Raw genomic sequence first — 18,181 nt, forward strand, 5'->3', positions numbered from 1 at the left:
TAAATTATATACGGTATACTCTATATATATATATATATATATATATATATATACTGTATATATATAGACATAGACTCCTCTTGCTCAAATATATATATATATAATGCCCCAACGTATGAGTTTTTTGAAATACGATCTGTCACTAGGTTGATTTTTTGCCTAGAGTTGCGAGCCAAAATTTTAAATATGAGCCATCAAAAAGCTGACGGAACTACAGACGCAGCAACACACGGAGGTTTTGCAGGAGATCGGTATCGTGGAGGAGGTTCTCTCTTAAAGTGCAATGTGGCAAAAAATTTTGAACTTTAAAGAAAAGAAACACCCTGAAAAAATTGCAACTCATTGTGCAGCAGCGCTGTTTAATGACACTTGCCTAACACTTGGCTTTATTGAAAAGAAACGTCCTGAAAAAATTGCAACTGATTGTGCAGCGTCGCTATTTAATGACACTTGCCTAACTCATTTCAGAAACATTCTAAGGGGAGGACTAAACAAAGCTCCTTGGACAGTTTTCTATTGAAACACCCTGCAAATGAAAGTAACAAAAGCATGGTAAAAAAGAAAAAAAACTAGTGAAGAAAAAAAATTGAGTTAAGCAAAAGTGAAGTGAAAAAAAAAAACATTACAATACGCTAATCGGCTTTGCCAACATCTGTTTATTTCTCTTTTATGTATTAGGTTTTATTTTGTTTGTATACAATATTTGTTCATTATAAATACATTTTTCTTATGTTGGAAACATTTAACAAAAAATTGGGGTTTTTTTTGGGGCTGGCATGAATTAATCTCATTTCAATGGGGAAAATTGATTTGAGATACAAGCATTTTGACTTACGAGCTCGGTAACGGAACGAATCTCAAGGTATCACTGTGTGTATGTGTATATATATTCCACACACACACAATGGTACCTCGGTATACGTCTGCTTTGGAATAAGTCCAACTTGGTATAAGTCCTGTTTGGACACAAAAAATTGGCTTGGTATACGACCTTTGTTTGGAATACGACTCGCGTGCTAACCTTGTTTACCTCTCTCGAGACAAAGCCACGACTGTCCAGGAGCGTTAGTGCGCCAGTTGCTAGCATTCAGTGAACAACTCGCGCTATAACTCTCTGTGAACTTTCACGTGTGTGATATAGCGGGTCCACAGCTCCTGTCAAAGTCCAGCTTTAAAATAAATAATCACCGCTTGGCAGCTTGGTGAGGGGCGGTGGTTATGTGGCTGAAGGTTGTCAGGGCGATTAGCGATGTGGCGCTCTCACCAAAGTGCACTTGTGAGGGACCGTCCGCATTCATGATTGTTCCTGGGGCTGCTTATCTTGATAAACAGAAGCGCGAGTCAGCTAAAAGGGGAGTAAAAAGAAAAAAAAGACGAGAGGTTGAGTGAGTGAGAGAGAGAGGGCTGCTTATCTTGATGAACAGAAGCACGAGTTGGCTTGAAGGGGAGTAAAAATAAAGAACAGACGCGAGAGAGAGAGAGAGCGAGAGCGCGCATGGATAAAGTGGCTGAAGCAGGCAGAGCTGTTTGGTATAAGTCAAAGGATCTGGAATGGATTAAGGACATATACCGAGGCTCCACTGTATGTGTGTGTATATATATATATATATATATATATATATATATATATATATAGTGGTACCTTGGTATACGTCCTTAATCAGTTCCAGATCCTTGGACTTATACCAAACAGGACTTATACCAAACATATTTTTCCCATAAGAAATAATGGGAAAATGATTAATTCGTTCCCATGAAAAAAATCCTATTGTTATTGGCATATTATACATTGATGGGGTTGTATAAAATAATTTAAACACTGCTTAATACTAAAATACATAAATACAGAAGCAATTAGATGAAATAAATGAAAATTACTTGTCCAATAACAATGAGTTTAATTTTACTGCACAACAAAGGAGAGTGTTACAGCTCTTCCAAAGGAGCCACTTCAGGCAAATATGAAGCACTGCCGTTGTTCTTCTTCTGGCAGTCTTCAATCCAAATCCCTAAAGCAGATTCCATCCAGACTACTGCCTTATTACATCCACTTACAACTCATTTGCACCCTTTAAATAAAAAGAATCGTAGCCTTCAACAAATCCAAAACGTTTACCTTTTCAGCAATCGTTAACATCTTCCGTTTGCACGTGGGCACGGCCCCTGAAGCAGTAGCAGATTGTTTTGGAGCCATAATGAAGGGCTTGACTATGCACAAAGATAAACACAAAAGAGCACAACTCTTTACACAGCGAAACACGTTGATGCTGAATGAGCGAGACGAGACTTCCTGGTTAACACTGCATTCAGCACGCAGGAACTTAACTGCGTGCTCTGATTGGTTAGCTTCTCAGTCTTTCGCCAATAGCGTCCCTTGTATGAAATCAACTGGGCAAACCAACTGAGGAAGCATGTACAGGAAGTAAAAAGACACATTGACAGCAGAACCCGCGAAGAAGCGAAAAATCCGCGTTATATATTTAGTTATGCTTTCATATAAAATCCACGATAGAGTGAAGCTGCAAAAGTCGAAGCGCGATATAGCGAGGGATTACTGTACAGGTTAAAACTTGGCCGTTTTTTTTTTTTAAGGCGCACGCCCGGTATACCACACGTATTGTTCTAGCACATGAGTCGTATTCCAAACAAAGGTTGCATACCAAGCAAAATATTTCGCCTCTAAACAGGACGTATACCAAGTTGGACTTATTCCAAAGCAGACGTATACCGAGGTACCACTGTATATACAGTGGTGTGAAAAACTATTTGCCCCCTTTCTTGATTTCTTATTCTTTTGCATGTTTGTCACACAAAATGTTTCTGATCATCAAACACATTTAACCATTAGTCAAATATAACACAAGTAAACACAAAATGCAGTTTTTAAATGATGGTTTTTATTATTTAGGGAGAAAAAATCCAAACCTACATGGCCCTGTGTGAAAAAGTAATTGTCCCCTTGTTAAGAAATATCCTAACTGTGGTGTATCACACCTGAGTTCAATTTCCGTAGCCAACCCCAGGCCTGATTACTGCCACACCTGTTTCAATCAAGAAATCACTTAAATAGGAGCTGCCTGACACAGAGAAGTAGACCAAAAGCACCTCAAAAGCTAGACATCATGCCAAGATCCAAAGAAATTCAGGAACAAATGAGAACAGAAGTAATTGAGATCTATCAGTCTGGTAAAGGTTATAAAGCCATTTCTAAAGCTTTGGGACTCAAGCGAACCACAGTGAGAGCCATTATCCACAAATGGCAAAAACATGGAACAGTGGTAAACCTTCCCAGGAGTGGCTGGCCGACCAAAATTACCCCAAGAGCGCAGAGACGACTCATCCGAGAGGTCACAAAAGACCCCAGGACAACGTCTAAAGAACCGCAGGCCTCACTTGCCTCAATTAAGGTCAGTGTTCACGACTCCACCATAAGAAAGAGACTGGGCAAAAACGGCCTGCATGGCAGATTTCCAAGACGCAAAACCACTGTTAAGCAAAAAGGACATTAGGGCTCGTCTCAATTTTACTAAGAAACATCTCAATGATTGCCAAGACTTTTGGGGAAATACCTTGTGGACTGATGAGACAAAAGTTGAACTTTTTGGAAGGCAAATGTCCCGTTACATCTGGCGTAAAAGGTACACAGCATTTCAGAAAAAGAACATCATACCAACAGTAAAATATGGTGGTGGTAGTGTGATGGTCTGGGGTTGTTTTGCTGCTTCAGGACCTGGAAGGCTTGCTGTGATAGATGGAACCACGAATTCTGATGTCTACCAAAAAATCCTGAAGGAGAATGTCCGGCCATCTGTTCGTCAACTCAAGCTGAAGCGATCTTGGGTGCTGCAACAGGACAATGACCCAAAACACACCAGCAAATGCACCTCTGAATGGCTGAAGAAAAACAAAATGAAGACTTTGGAGTGGCCTAGTCGAAGTCCTGACCTGAATCCAATTGAGATGCTATGGCATGACCTTAAAAAGGCGGTTCATGTTAGAAAACCCCTTAAATATAGCTGAATTACAACAATTCTGCAAAGATGGGTGGGCCAAAATTCCTCCAGAGCGCTGTAAAAGACTCATTGCAAGTTATCGCAAACGCTTGATTGCAGTTATTGCTGCTAAGGGTGGCCCAACCAGTTATTAGGTTCAGGGGGCAATTACTTTTTCACACAGGGCCATGTAGGTTTCGTTTTTTTTTTCTCCCTAAATAATAAAAACCATCATTTAAAAACTGCATTTTGTGTTTACTTGTATTATATTTGACTAATGGTTAAATGTGTTTGATGATCAGAAACATGTTGTGTGACAAACATGCAAAAGAATAAGAAATCAGGAAGGGGGCAAATAGTTTTTCAAACCGCTGTAATTGCAGAAACAAAAAGCCGCCTTAACATGCGACATTGACGCTCGTTTATTATGACAGCCTCCGTGGCGCAATAGAACCAGTTGCCGACTGGGAATCAAAAGGTCGCGAGTTCGATCCTGCACCACTCCGTTTTGAGAAGTAAACTGCTCTTAGTCTTACTATTTTAGAATAAAAACATACACTTGATTTCAGTCTGTAACAGCCGGTGTAATTTACGATATTTGTAAAGGTTAGCTTTGTTTTTTTTTTTTAGTCAGTTTTATTACATAAGCCGCGTTCATGAGACCAAATTGTGTCATAAAATGATTTCTTCAAAACATCGAATGTTATTTATTTGGCACGGACATGCTCAAAAAATACATGTGTAATGCCACAAAAAGTGCATGCAGACATTTCCGTGCCAAATAAATAACAATCGACATTTTGAAGAAATCATTTTATGACACGATTTACCTTTATTTATTTATTTACTTCCTATAGCCTAAAGTCACAAGTAGTGTGCAGAGGGCATGCTCAAAAATGTGTGTAATGCCACGAAAAAGTGCCTGCTGACACTTTAGTATGCAAGCAAAGGTATGTGCATCCTTGCTCCGATGAAAACATCAGTGTCAGATGCAGGGGTGGGGTGTGTTTGGGCTCGTGAACGCGGCTGAGATAATAAAACTGACTAAAAAAAAAAAAAGCTAACCTTTACAAGTATCATAAATACACCGGCTGTTACAGGCTGAAATCAAGTGTATGTTTTTATTCTAAAATAGTAAGACTAAGAGCAGTTTACTTCTTAAAACGGAGTGGTGCAGGATCGAACTCGCGACCTTTAGATTCCTAGTCTGCAGCCGATTCTATCGCACCACGGAGGCAGTCGTAATAAACGGGTGTCAATGTTGCATGTTAAGGCGGCTTTTTGTTTCTGCAGTTATATTTTGGAATAAAAGCGCAATTGTTGTGTTAGATTTGTACCTTTTGTGAAAATATTTGTTTGATATTTCAGGCTTCATACATTATATAGTTTATGCCTACATTTTGTCATCTACTACTAGAATATAAAAAAACTTTTGTTTTAACAATGTGTTTACACAGATTACTGTAGAAAAAGAACAGACATGAAATGTGTGTGTTCCAAACAACGATCTATTATTTCCACTCTAAAACTGCACTTCACTCCCAGAAAATCAATCAAGGCATGAGCTGGGAGAAGTTTGTGCACGTTCTAAGTCGGTGGGGGGATGGAATAGCTGGCTGCTTGCAGCCTGATTTTTATCAGCACATTTAGATGACAAAAGACGCTGGTGGAGAGCTGTGAACGATTTTAAGGAGCGATTTAAGGTGGGACGGATTTACGAGTATTTTCGTAGGCTCTGGTAATTCTAGTGTTAACCAATCACATTTCAGCCATCATTTGTTGCCAGGCAGAGAGGCTTTCACAATCCGTTGTGCAGGCCCTCTAACACAGAATAAATGTTGATTAACCTGTTGCTTCAACCAATCAGATTTTGAGTTGGTGTCAGTAGGGCCCTGTATCAGGCGTACAGCAACGTCACCGTATTCAGACCCATTGATTGGATAGAAGCCGATATGAGGAACTCTACGAGGCCACTGAACACACCGCAAACACTCCGAGCTAAAGATCGTCGCGCGCACTACGGCCAACTCCATGACAGGATTCTGGACAATATTTGCCAGACACAGACCAGATTTCAAGACAACGAAAACCTGATGTTTGTCATGCTCCTCAAGCCACAGATGTTTTGGGAATACAAGAAAAATTTCACGCATGCTGCCTTCTCCAGTTTAACACAAGATCCACGGACCGTTTTTTGATCTGTCTCGGCTAAAAACAGAACTGACTGTAATGTATACCATGGATGATTTTGTAGAAAAATCTCCCACTGATCTCCTTGACTTACTTCATCAGACAAATCTGAATGAGTGCATGGGGCAGCTGTTCACATTGGTATATTTGGCGGTGAGCATTCCCGTGTACACTGCTTCTGTCGAGCGGACATTTTCAGCCCTAAAGCGAATTAAAACTTATGCCAGAAATACCATAGGGCGGGTTTGCCTTTCAGCATTAGCTTCGACTGCGATAGAAAGAGACATTTTGATGGAACTGAAGCGCACGGATAATCCGTACGACAGACTAATTGAAATGTTTTTGAGGAAAGAGAGGAGGATGGATTTTGTTTAAAAATAATCCAAATTTTTGCTGAGTAAAATGTTGCGATTTTCCTAAATAATATTGCAAGTGTGGTTGGTCTCGTCCGATGCGAGAGATGGACGTCTGAAGTGGAGCTCCGCTAGCAGCGGTGTTATTTTTCATATTATTTGCTTATTATCCTGCGATATCTTGTATTTATTCAACCTGAGAGGGACTGCTAAAGTATATGTAAGCACATATAAACATGGCCAACAAGAAGGGGGGTCCAAAAGAATCGAAGACTAAAGCTACATCCAAGCTACGATCAGCAAGCCCTAGCTCGAGATACGGCCTTTCAGAGACAGACCTGGATCAGATGGGCGAAAGTACAGACCCCTCGGGACCACGGTCCGCTACATCATCGCCGGCTGAGAGCGAAAAGGGGAGCGAGGGTGCAATCGTGAGTGCAGATCTGGATAGCTCGCCGATCGGAGAAGATCACCTGAAGCTGGAAAGGGCCTTGAAGTCCGCGGCTTCAATTACGCAACTACGCGAGCCGGGAGCAGCAGGGACACCGGCTTCAGCAGAGCCTGCTGCTTCATCTTCGGTACAAAAAAGCACAATTGAACTATCTGAACTGAAGGTGCTGCTCGCTGAGCTCACGCAAGATATAAAGAAAAGCGTGAAGGCTAATGAGAAAGCAGGGGCAAAGGCACATGAGAGACTGAAACAGGATTTGAAACAGGAGATGGAAAGGCTGCGTCAAGAGGTGCAACTTGAGCTTCGACAGGTGCTGGGTAAAATTGAAGAGCGCATTCAGGAAAACTCGGTTAAACTGAGCACGCTTACTGATCAATTGGAGGATCTCAAGGAGACATTCACGATCGGATTGAAATGGCAAAAGGCAGCTGCCAGTGCCGAGGAAAAGCAGTAAATGTCAGCTCAATGCAAAAACTCGGAGACAGACTGGCTGCTTTGGAAGATGGGAGTAGAAGGTATAATGTCAGAATTGAAGGTCTGCCTGAGAATCGAGAAAGTTCAAACCCTGTGAAATTGGCAGCTGAACTTTTTCTAAAATAATCGGGAGGACTTTAAAGCAGAATCTGAGATAGCAGCGCTTACAGACGCGGATCAAACACCGTAGACCCGACCAAGATCTTTTATAGTTCGTTTTGAACGATTATCATTTAAGCTAGAGGTGATGGCACTCCTCAGAAAAAGGAAGATATTATATATGAAAATAACCACATTCGTATCTTCCCTGACTTCTCTCCACCAACAGCTACTAAACGCGCAGCCTTCTATAACATTAAACAGCGGTTACGGCAAGCCAGCGTCAAATACAGCCTCTTGTATCCTCAAAACTGAAAGTGGAATGGCAGGGTCAATTCTATGTCTTCGCTAGCAAGGAAGAAGCAGAAAAGAATTAAGAAAGCTGATCCCGGACTATTCTGATACATAATAGTGAGTCATGGCGTTAATGATATAGCAATGATTAATAATCTACTGTCTGATCTTTTGTTTTAAAATACGGGTTTTATCAGAATATATTCTCATTATTACTTAGTATTACTAGGGCTATCTGTTTATGTTTTATTGTGCTTAATTACTTTTTTTTTTTTTTTTTTTCTTTTCTAATTATTTATCTTACCCTAAACGAGACTGTTCAATATCATACCCTTGGTTTATTGTTATTGCTATTACTGCATTAAGACTTGTTATGCTTATTCTGGACACATTTTAACACCATCCCGGGTTTATTATCTGGGTGTATCATCTTAATGCACTAAAATTGCTGAAGACTATATATATATTTTAAGTGCAAAATTCTTTTTTTTTTTTTAAAGACTATATTGGTAATCAGATATCTCTATCTTTTAACCCTAAAGCGCCGCTGCATGGGGCTTGTTTTGCTTTGGACGTGCTCTGTCTCTGGGTATGTCAGAGGACTGGGACTATGTGAAGTGGGTTTTAGCCTCACTTGGGGAGGCAAAAGGGAGGGTGGGGGTTAAGGGGAGAGAAAGAGAGCAGGCTTGATCTATACCTAATCTATCCTCTCAATCTTTATAATTATAACTACCAACGTAATAATAAGCTGCATGGCAACAACTCTAGGGGAAATAGGAAATTAAGACCAAAGATGTCTCACTCCCAGTTAAGACTATAAAATGACATCAAAAACTCAGAATCAGTGTCTCCATGATGGGACAGTTAACTTCGTAAGCTGGAATGTTAAAGGCCTGAATCACGAATTAAAGAGAAAGAAAGTACTCTCTCACCTAACAGGTCTAAATGCTAAAATAGTATTTTTACAGGAAACCCACTTACTAAGCAAGGATCAGTTCCGCTGCAAAAGACTGGACTGGCCAAATGTTCCATTCTAGTTTTACAAAGAAAACTAGAGGTGTGGGAATTCTCATACATAGAACAGTACCATTTGTAGCATCAGATGTAGTATTGGATCCTGAAGGGAGATATGTAATGGTCATGGGAGACTTATCTAACTGTAAAATGATTTTGATAAATGTTTATGCACCTAATGTTGATGATAAGGAATTTATACAAAATTTATTTGCATCCATTCCCAATCTGAACACACATAAAGTTATAATGGCTGGGGACTTTAATTGTGTTTAAATCCACTTTTAGATAGGACTTCCTCCACAGGGGAACAGTAACACTGCAAAGATAATTACAAAGTTTATAACTGATCACAACTTATCAGATCCCTGGAGGTTTTTAAACCCAAATTCAAGAACATATTCTTTCTACTCACCAGTACATCATTGCTACTCAAGGATTGATTACTTCTTTATAGACAATAACTTCTTGCCTAAGATTAAATCTTGTAAATACGATGCTATTGTTATTTCTGACCATGCACCTATGATCTTGGAGCTAAAATTACTAAGCCCCATACACTCACCCGAGATGGCCTCAACCCGCTTCTATTAGCTGACGAGAATTGTACTGAATTTATATCCAAACAAATCAAATTCTTTCTAGAGACAAATACATCCCCGAGATCTCTGCAGGAATACTCTGGGAAACTCTTAAGGCCTTCTTAAGAGGACAGATTATCTCATATCTTTCCCACAGAAATAAATCCGAAGCCAAGAAAGTAGCAGAGATAAAAAGCGAAATTACTAAAATAGATGAAGAACATGCCAGACTACCAAGCGAGACTCTACATAGGAGGAGGCAGGCTCTACATTCAGAATTAAACCTCTTGACAACTAAAGAAACTGAACAACTAATTTACAAATCCAGACATCATTACTATGAACATGGAGAGAAAGCTAATAAGCTTTTAGCTCAACAAATTCACAAGCAAGAAGTGCAATGCAATCTCGTAATTACTAACACGAATGGAGATAAAATCATCGAACACAAAAATATAATGCACACTTTCAGAGACTACTATAAATCCCTATATACTACTGAGTTTAAAGAAGACAATACACAATCTAATGCATTTCTGGATACATTACAGATACCACAAATAGACGCTTTTAGTGTGGAGGAACTTGATAAACCTCTTGCGTTATCAGAATTACTAGATGCTATAAAGTCACTCCAAGGTGGAAAAGCAGCAGGCCCTGATGGCTACCCTGCAGAGTTTTACAAGAAATTCTCCGCTCAGCTAGCTCCCTCCTATTAGCAACATTTACAGAAGCCAGAGATAACCAATCTCTTCCACAAACCTTTCGCCAAGCACTAATCACTGTCTTTCCAAAACAAAATAAGGACTTATTACAATGTGCATCATACAGACCAATTTCACTTCTGAATAACGACGTTAAAATACTCTCTAAAATCATAGCTAGAAGGATGGAGAAAGTGCTCCCTCTGTAATATCACAAGACCAAACTGGATTTATTAGGGGCCGACACTTATCTTCAAATCTTCGACGCCTGTTTAATGTAATATACTCACCAACTAAATCAAACACCCCAGAAATATTATTATCATTGGATGCAGAAAAGCATTCGACATGATTGAATGGAAATACCTTTTACTACATTGGAGAAGTTTGGGTTTGGCCCAACATTTGTGCATGGATTAAATTACTGTATACTAACCCAGAAGCTTCAGTTTGCATCAACAACATTTGCTCAGACTACTTTAAACTAGAACGTGGCACTATACAAGGATGCCCTTGTCACCACTGCTGTTTGCATTGCCATTGAACCACTGGCAATACATTGTCGAAATACTGATCAGATAAAGGGGATTATCAGAGAAGGACTGGAACAGAAAATCTCCTTATATGCAGATGACATGGTACTGTATATATCGGACCCAGAAAATTCTGTGCCTGCAGTCTTAGCAGCACTCACAGAATTTCAAAAGATCTCTGGTCTCAGAATTAATCTGAATAAAAGTGTACTCTTTCCAGTGAATTCTCAAGCATATAATATTAGATTAGACACCCTACCTTTTATCATTGCAGAACAGTTTAAATACCTCGGTAAACATCACAAGTAAACATAAAGCTCTTTATCAACAAAATTTCGTCTGCATGGAAAAAATTAAACAAGACTTGCATAGATGGTCAACCCTTCATCTCACACTAGCTGGAAGAATTAACACTGTTAAGATGAATATTCTTCCTAAGCTCCTTTTTATTTCAAAACATCCCAATATACATTAATAAATCATTCTTTAAGCAATTAGATTCAACAATAACCTCATTTATTTGGAATTCAAAACATCCACGCATCAAAAGAGCGACCCTACAAAGACAAAAGGCAGAAGGTGGCATGGCTCTACCTAACTTCCAGTTTTATTACTGGGCAGCAAATATACAGGCGATAAGAACCTGGACACAAATAGAAGAACATACACAGGCTTGGACCGCAATAGAAGTAAAATCCTGCAGTACTTCTTTGTATTCCCTTGCTCTGTGCTCCAATAAACACACGCTATCGGCAATACACTAATAACCCAATTGTGCTCCACTCACTTAGAATCTGGAACCAATGTAGAAAGCATTTTAAGACGGAGAAGCTTCTATCTGTGGCACCTCTGCAAGAGAACCACCTCTTTCAACCTTCACAAACATATGCAGTTTTAATATCTGGAAAAATTTGGAATTAACTTGCTTAGAGATCTTTATATAGACAACGTCTTTGCATCCTATGAACAATTACATTCCAAATTTAACATTCCAGCTACACATTTCTTTCACTATCTTCAAATCAGGAACTTTGTTAAACAGAACCTTCCAGATTTTCCTCATCTTGCACCCTCATCCATGCTGGAAAAATATTGCTCAATTTCAAGGAGTTAGACTCCATCTCTACAATATATAAAATCATTTTACAATCCCTCCCTTTCAAAGATCCAAGAGGACACTGGGAAAAGATCTCTCAATTAATATATCAGAAAAGGAGTGGAAAGTAGCAATGCAGAGAATTCACTCAAGCTCCATATGCGCAAAGCATACAATTATACAACTCAAAATTATATATCGAGCACATCTGTCTCGACTAAAACTCTCCAAAATGTTTCCAGGGCATGATCCAACCTGCGAACGTTGCAACCAAGTCCCAGCCTCACTAGGTCACATGTTCTGGGCCTGCACCAAATTAACATTATTCTGGACAAAAAATTTTAATTACCTGTCAGACAGCCTTGGACTCACAATCCCTCCTAACCCATTAACAGCTGTGTTTGGGGTTCTTCCAGAGGGGTTTAAAGTGGAGAAAGACAAACAAATTGTGATTGCATTCACTACACTGTTGGCACGCAGACTTATTCTGATAAACTGGAAGAACCCAAACTCTCCTCTTTAAGTCAGTGGGAAACTGATGTGTTATATTATTTGAAATTGGAAAAATCAAATACTCAGTTAGAGGATCTGTACAGACTTTTTCAAAACATGGCAGGATCTAATCAGTAATATTTTAAAATAAGTTCATAAAGCACAGAGAATTTTTTAATTTAGGTATGTTTACAAGCCTTAAATTTAACGTTTTTGGCTTGCTCTCTCTCTCAGGGTGGGGATCGATCTGTTCTTAACTCAATTTTTCTTTTGTAAAACTTGATTGCTTTGTATGGATTGTAATAAAATTAATAATAAAAAAAAACAAAAAAATAAATAAATAAAAATAATATTGCAAGTGTATGAGTTATTATTGATGTTTTTTGTGTGTGTCACGGCTGTGGCTGCAGTAGAAAGGAATTTGTTCACCCCGGTTTGTCTATACAATAAAGGCATTTATTGTGGCTACAGGAGTTTATATATATATTATATATTTGGTACGCGTGTTCTCAACGCTAACTGAATCCTACTTACGTACATGTATACGTTCATAGCTTGCAACTCAGTCACCGTGTGAGGCGGCGTTGGGTCCCCCATCCCAATGCCTCCCATGTTGTTGGTTGCCTGCCTATATAAGGCCGTCTGTTGCTCCAGTCTCTACATTCCCTTCCTTGCTTCGCCATGGGATTCATGTCTCCCTGCTGATAACTACAGCCTTTTTATTTAATCCACGGCTTCTCCTGTGTTTTATTGTTTATTTATTACGATTATAGTTATTGTGTAGGTATAGACTTACTTTACATTGTTCAGGTACCCATTTCCTTTATCATTCCAACCGTACCCCCATTAACATGTCTATTGAGGTGATCATCATCGATCAAAGAACTGTCACTTACAGAGTGGTTTCCATGCCCAGAGATGGCACCTACCTTTTACATTCTCTTTGTTACATATTGTACGGCCATATCAGGCTCACTCTTTATATCTGGAGGAACTTTGTGTCTTATGTATTGAATGACTGGGACAGGTTCAGGGTGTGAACTGATGATGGTACACAAGATAATTATACTACACAGGAGCACTATAAGAGTGAAATGCTTAAGCCCTTCACCTATCCATCTGCATGTGAGTTGATGGCTGCCGCTGAATTGTTCGGTTGTCGCTTTCAAGTGTACCGAAATGGCCAAATATTTTACACCTTTCGACAACCGCCAATGCCTCTTAAACATCTTAGATTGACAGGTGACGATTTCAGTAGTGAATATGGGGTGCTGTGTGTACATTAATGAGGAAAAAAATTTATTTAAATGATTTTAGCAAATGGCTGCAATATAACAAAGAGTTAAAAGTTGAAGGGGGTCTGAATACTTTCCGTACCCACTGTATGTATGTATGTGCCCTCCACAATTATTGGCACCCCTGGTTAAGATGTGTTCTTAAGCTTCTAATAAATTCTTTTATTTCCCAAAAAATATAGGCTCACAACACAAAAAAGAGAAAAATCCAAACTTTAATTAAAGTACAGTACATTTATACATTGGGAAAAAAATCCCACATTAAGAAATAAATTTTTTTACATGAAATAATGTGTGCCATAATTATTGGCACCCCTAACAATTTCTATAAAATAAATTTAATTTAAGCATTTTTTTAAATTTCTAGTTTAGTTTTTAAAGTTGATCAGAGTAAATTGGAACTTTAATTAGTAATTAATTACTTCCTTTGTCCCTGGGATATAAATATGACGTGACAGAGTGCTATTGCTCTTAGCCACTCTTCAACATGGGAAAGTCAAGAGAACATGCCATTCAAGTAAGGCAAATGTGTGTTGACCTTCAAAAGTCAGGTAATTGGTACAAGAAAATAGCTACTCGCCTAAACCCACCTGCATCAATAGTCAGAGGAATAATAAAGTACTGTAAAACTACAGGAACAGTGACAAACAAGGCTGGACGAGGACCCATGTATATCTTGCCACCATGCACAGTGAGGAGGATGGTAAGAAAAGTAAAAAATTCTCGAAAGCTCAGTTAGAGAACTGCACCAAAGAGTGGTATCTTGGGGGTCACAAAGTCTACATGACAACCATAAGATGCTATCTCCATGCCAACAAGCTGTTTGGGAGACATGCAAGGAAAAAGCCTTTTCTCACCTACAATCACAAATGTACACGGGTTTTAACTGGGACTGTGCTTTGGTCAGATGAGACTAAAATTGAGCTTTTTGGCAACAAACATACTAAGTGGGTCTGGCGTGAATCCAAGAATGAGTATGCGGAAAAGCACCTCATGCCCACTGTAAAGTATGGTGGAAGATATGTGGTGCTGTATGGCTGTTTCTGTTCCAAAGGCCCTGGGAACCTTGTTAGGGTGCATGGCATCATGATCTCCTTGAATACCAGGACATTTTAAATCAAAATCTGGAGGCCTCTGCCAGAAAGCTGAAGATGGGTCATCATTGGGTTTTCCAGCACGATAATGATCTACTGGAATCTACACAAAAATGGTTCAGCAGACACAAAATCAAGCTCCTTACATGGCTATCTCAGTCTCCAGACCTCAACCCCATTGAAACCCTGTGGGGTGAGCTGAAGAGGACAGGACCCAGGACTCTGGATGATCTAGAAAAATTGTGCAAAGAGGAATGGTCAAAAATCCATGTCTCTGTATTCTCCAACCTTGTGAAATGTTATAGGAGAAGATTAAGTCCTGTCTTGGGGATTGTATGAAATATTAACAGCAGGGGTGCCAATAATTGTGGCACACATGATTTCATGTAAAAAAACATATTTCTTAATGTGGGAATTATTTATCAATGAATAAATGTACTTCAATTAAAGGTTGGATTGTTCTCTTTTTTGTGTTGTGAGCCTATATTTTTTGGGAAAAAAAGAATTTATTATAATCCTAAGAACATATCTTAACCGGGGTGCCAATAATTGTGGAGGGCGCTGTGTATGTATGTATATGTATATGTGTGTGTGTGTATATATATATATATATATATATATATATATATATATATATATATATATATATATATATATCTATCTATATCTATCTATCTATATCTATATATATATTTGTGAATTTCCCTATGGGATTAATAAAGTATCTATCTATCTATCTATATATATATCTATCTATATCTATCTATATCAATATATATATATATATATATATATATATATATATATATATATATGGGTCCATGGCCGGCATTTCATCCCAGCCAATACCCCCAGGGTGCCAGATGGAGCTTTCCCTGCAGCATGGAGGTGCCGCGGATACCAGTAGGGAGTCATGGACAATGGTGTTTTCCTTTACAGCCCTGCTGGATACCACAGGGGCCAATAGAGGACGCTGCAGGGAGGCCCAGAGAGTCGTTTGTGCCCTATAACCCGGATGTGCCTCTTAGTAACAGCGACAGGAGAGATGACGTACTTCCGGGGTGAAAAAAAAGACTTTTATCTGACCCTGAAGTGATAAGGAATCATGGACTGAAGGAAGGGGAACACTTCCGGGTGAGGGACTATAAAGGATTGTGGGAAATCCCCAGACATTAAGCTGAGATGGGTGGAAGTGTGGCAACGCGTCTGGGAGTGGTGGAGAGTTTATTGTAGTGATTATTGGAGAACTTCTGAGTATTGTGGATAGGAGGGTGCTTTGTGCACTGTGCTGTATTAATAAAGTCGATTATTGGACTTTTAACTTGTGTCTGGAGAGTTGTCTGAGGAAGTGATAGCGGCCCCTGACACAATATTATATATATATATATATATATATATATATATATATATATATATATACGTACACATACTGTACAATCCCTCTTAACCGGACCCATGGCCGGTTGCCGTTTTGGCTGGTTAATCCGATGCATAACTATTGTCCATCCATTTTCTAACCCGCTGAATCCGAATACAGGGTCACGGGGGTCTGCTGGAGCCAATCCCTGCCAACACAGGGCACAAGGCAGGAACCAATCCTGGGCAGGGTGCCAACCCACCGCAGGACAGACACAAACACACCCACACACCAAGCACACACTAGGGCCAATTTAGAACCGCCAATCCACCTAACCAGCATGTCTTTGGACTGTGGGAGGAAACCGGAGTGCCCGGAGGAAAGCCACGCAGACACGGGGAGAACATGCAAACTCCACGCAGGGAGGACCCGGAAGCGAACCCGGGTCTCCTAACTGCGAGGCAGCAGCGCTACCACTGCGCCACCGTGCCGCCCATAACTATTGTTATGTAGAAAAATGTTTCTAAGGTATGTACTGTACCTCTTCGACGTTCCTTAAGAAACCATATCCACAAGGCTTCATCCACGATTTCGCACATGGGTTTTTTTCTCGCACAATGACTGGACAGTATGGTGTAGCGCAGTGGTCCCCAACCCCCGGTCATGGGCCTCGTGACTCACCCAGTGAAGGGTTATAGCAAAAAGGCTGCCCCCTTCACTGAGGACACTTTTCAGAACCTTAGGTGGGCGGGGCTTTGCAGCGGCGCAGAGAGGGGAGAGAGACCGAGGTGAGCGAGTATTACAACGAAGTATTTTTATGTTTCTGACAGTTTCCCCATATAACATGAGTCTATAGAAATCTCGTTACTACGAAGTACATTCAGCAGCAGATACTTTCATTACAACGAAGTGACCTTGAAATGCTTGAATGAGTCATCCACAGAGCAGTTAGTTCTGTGGTCGCAGCTCAGTTGTGCACATTTGCACAACAACCCCCAAACAGAAACATTGTAAAAAATGTTCTTTCTTTGAACTTTCCTCATACTGTTTTTTTGCTGTTTTTGCTTTCTGTGGTTTTCAGTGATACCTTTTGCGTATTGCTCGTCAACATTTGAAAAACATCCATCAGAATTTAACTCATTGTCACCCTTCTATTGAAATAGCAGACACGAAAAAACGATAACAGTGTTAATGTTTGTGATGTGCAATCTGTTGGAATGACAAATGCAATGCATATGTCTTTGCTATATGCAAAAAAGAAGAAAAATCTCGGATTGAAAATGTATGCAAACTGCTGCATTTGAAGATGGCGAAAAAGCCGTTTTTATGTGGTTCAGTGATGCTCCTTCAAGAAACATTCCTATTAATACGGCACTCATTTAAGAAAATGTGTGGTTTTTAAACTCTCTTGGGACCTCTGTCAACGGGACAACATGCTGTGAGCCTGCGGTTTCCCTGCCCCGGCAATGAACAAACAATCTTACACAGATGCTGCAATCGCACTTCGGGATGCACTTCAGTGTGACGTTCCCGTTGGGTGGGGGAGATCCCAAAATAGTTTAGAAACCTCACAATATGAAGAAGAAGAAGAGGATTATTCGGCTTCTGATTGATAACTGTGCTGCCCACAACGTACTTCCACATTCAGATAATGTTCACGATGAATTCCTCCCGCCCAATTGCACAGCAGTGCTTCAGCCATTGGGTCTGGGCATCATTCGCACCCTGAAAGTGTATTATTGCAAGGAAATGCTGAGAAAAATTCTCATCAGCATAACTTGTAGGCAGGAGGAGATTAAAATTAACACGAAAGAAACTATTAAAGCTGCTTCCATTTCCAACATCCTATCTTTGTGAGGCAGCATTTTCTGCAGTGTCAGCAACCAAAACAAGATTACGGAGTAGACTGAACATAAGTAACACACTGCGCGTGTCACTGTCTTCCATTGTCCCGAGATGGGATCTTCAGATTGCAGGAAAACAAGTTCAGGGCTTCCACTGATTCTGCATTATGGTAAGCTGTATAATTTCTATTACGATATTATAACTTAATAATAATAGAAATGTAACATAAATTGTGCATAAAACTGCCCTACGAACCCACCCCTAAAAATCCTTCCCCCATCGGGTCCCTGGAAAAATTTGCTTCTAGTAAAGCGGTC

The 18,181-nt window shown here is 39.8% G+C and overlaps 1 protein-coding gene across 2 annotated transcripts in view; it reads right to left on the minus strand.

Moving 5' to 3' along the window:
- The window catches only part of snx14 (sorting nexin 14), a 217,900-nt gene that overhangs the window by 45,596 nt on the left and 154,123 nt on the right, over positions 1–18,181 (minus strand). The gene's annotated exons all lie outside the window — the stretch shown is intronic.

The sequence above is a fragment of the Polypterus senegalus genome, chromosome 3, assembly GCF_016835505.1.
Source record: "Polypterus senegalus isolate Bchr_013 chromosome 3, ASM1683550v1, whole genome shotgun sequence".
Classification (NCBI taxonomy): Eukaryota; Metazoa; Chordata; class Cladistia; order Polypteriformes; family Polypteridae; genus Polypterus; species Polypterus senegalus.